Raw genomic sequence first — 2,982 nt, forward strand, 5'->3', positions numbered from 1 at the left:
TTAGAAGTACAGCTATCAAAATATTATATGAGTTTGTGTTGACACATGACCTCAATTTTTAAATTGAAAGTAGATTCTTCTCTCATATTATACACCTCAACCTTAATAATGCAGTTAAGGAACACCTGAAAGTAGGTCTGCTTGTAACTTTAAGGTAATAGTGAAGTGAACATAAGTCATATTTTGGAATATCTGAAACACTGTAATGTAATCTAGCAAACTCAAAGTCTATTAATAATATGTAGGTGTTGTGGTAACCCTTTATACAGAAATAGTGTGGGACATTTTCTTATATTAAGTTTAAACAATGCAAAAAAAAAATTAAATGCTAAGGTTGTCAGAAGTTGGTGAAAATTCCTTAATTCTTCCAGAATGGAAATTCTTAATGTATTACTTAGAGAAGTTCTTCATTATTTATCTCATCATTGCAATGAAACTGATAACATAAGGACAAGGATATGCAGCTTATTTATCTCTCTAATCATGTTTTCTTTATTTTTTAAAATTATTATGCATTAATACAATAGGTCGTGGCAATATACACCCCATTCCTCTCTCCTGTCCTCAGACTCTTGTACAAACCAAAGATCTTGTTGTCTATCACAAAATGAAAGTAAATATCATTTTATGCATAGTTGAAATGTGAGAGTCAACCACAAGTATTATCAGAATTAATTGGTCAAATTTTATTTGACCCAAGTGTGATCTTGCCACAGAACATATTTAACTTTTGCCCTTTTGTATTTTCTAGGACACTCTGTGCTCCTTGGAGTGAAACTCACATCTGGTGACCTCTGCTCAGGCTCTGAGAGTTCATTAACATGGAAGTCACAGTATATATGGGGGACATGGATATAATGCAGTTTGGATAAAGGCATTTATGCATTTCCCTAGAGAGAAAAGAGAGCCAATGTTTTGTGAAAGAGTTTGGGCCAGAAACTTTGGGAAATGAATACAGATAGAAAAGTCAAAGCACAAGGAATATGGTTGGGGCTTGAAACATAATCTTATTCCTTTCCTTTCTATACTGCAATTGTAGCATACACCAACATTGAAACAGAACATCACCTGTAATGGTATAAGACACAATCAAATGCAAAGTATACTATACATAACTGGGTGGTTAGCAATTAGATGGTCATCTGTTCTGACGAGTTCACACTTTCTTCTTTACTGGGAAAGTAAAAACAAGAGAACTGGATGCATTTGCTTGTACCAAGTCCTGTGCTCAGATACTGCCTTTTGCATCCCTATCCCCAAAAGGTTTCACATAAGGGCATGGATGGTGTATTAAAACTTTGAAGAAAAGAATATTGGGATAATTATTTTATATGTTATATATGATAAGAAAATATGTTTCTAAGTATATGTCTGTTTGTCTTGAGCTTGTAATATTGGGTTCACATCTAAAATCATCAGAAAATTGGAACTTTGAACTATGTAAGTTATAGACGATGGCCTAGTCGGCCATGACTGGGAAGAGAGGCCCCTTGGTATTGCAAACTTTATATGCCTCAGTACAGGGGAAAGCCAGGGCCAAGAAGCAGGAGTGGGTGGAGAGGGGAGGAGGTCGGGGGGGGGGAGGTGTATAGAGAACTTTCGGGATAGCATTTGAAATTTGAAATGTATATAAAGAAAAGATCTAATAAAAAATAAAAGAAAAAATGGAAAAAAAGAATTGCATATATTTGATTTGTCAAATTTATCAAGGTATGCTAATTAGCCTTTCTATAATGTAGCTATTGAAAGCATACATTTTGGTATGTAGGTTATTTTTTTTAATGTCTACTTACTATTGCTAGATAAAGCATAATAGATTGCCACAATATCTGAGTCATATAAAACACTCAGTACTCAGTGGATGTGGATGTGTTTTTTCCTAAATAGTTAAATTAGATCATAGATTGTGATATTCTTCATGTCTTTCTTTCAGATGGTATAAGATATCTGTGATGAAATTAAAAAACAACAACAACAAAATGATGACATTTCAAATAAGAGAATTATGATAAGAAAATATAATAAAAGTCATCCAGCTAGACAACTCCATAATTAATAGAAAATGCACATAAACAGCATTTGTAGAAAGGAATGTTCAAGATTAAAATTGGGGTCATGAAAGTGTGGTAACATTCATGTTTTATTAATGGGAAACTTTTAAAGCAACTTGAAGTTTATTAATTGTATTGATTTTGATACATGGAAGAATACTGATAACAAATGCTTTATAGACAGAATTTAAGAAAGCATGAAAAATAGTAAATTTATAAGAAATTCCTACATCAAAGTGCAAGAGAGTTGATGATGGGTACAGTCAAGTCAGGAAAAGTTACTGCTTTTTATTTTGTTTTTTTTTTTTAAGTCAGTAAAGGCCAGGCAATTCCAGGGAAAGAAGGTGGAAATAGCTGAAGCACAAACAACAACAACAACAACAACAAAAATGAAGTAATTGATCAACCAAAAATCCCAAAAAGGAAATTGAGATGAGTCTAATTTAGACTTAAACTAAATATTAAAATTTAGAAGAAGGTATGTGCCAGGGACTGCTGTGGTTGAATTATGGAAAGGCTGGAAGAAGCCGAGGAAGAGGGCGACCCCATAGAGGGACCAGTAGTCTCAACTAACCTTGGACTCCCAAGATTACTCAGACACTAAGCCACCCACCAGGCAGCATACACCAGCTGATATAAGGCCCCCAACACATATACAGCAGAGGACTGCCAGGTTTGGGTTCAGTCAGAGAAGATGCACCTAACCCTGGAGAGACTAGAGGTCTCAGGAAGTGGGGAGGTCTACTAGGGTGGGAGAGTGGGGACATCCTTTTGAAGATGGGGTGGGGGGTAAAGAGCATGGACCAGGAGGGGGATAATGATTGAAATGTAAAAAAAGATTAAAGGTTAAAAAATAATTAGAAGAGGCAGAGCTCTGTGTGACTTAAGAATATTGAAATATGAGTGTGTTGAGAAAGACAAATGGTCATAG

The sequence above is a fragment of the Mus musculus genome, chromosome 15 (assembly GCF_000001635.26).
Source record: "Mus musculus strain C57BL/6J chromosome 15, GRCm38.p6 C57BL/6J".
NCBI lineage: Eukaryota > Metazoa > Chordata > Mammalia > Rodentia > Muridae > Mus > Mus musculus.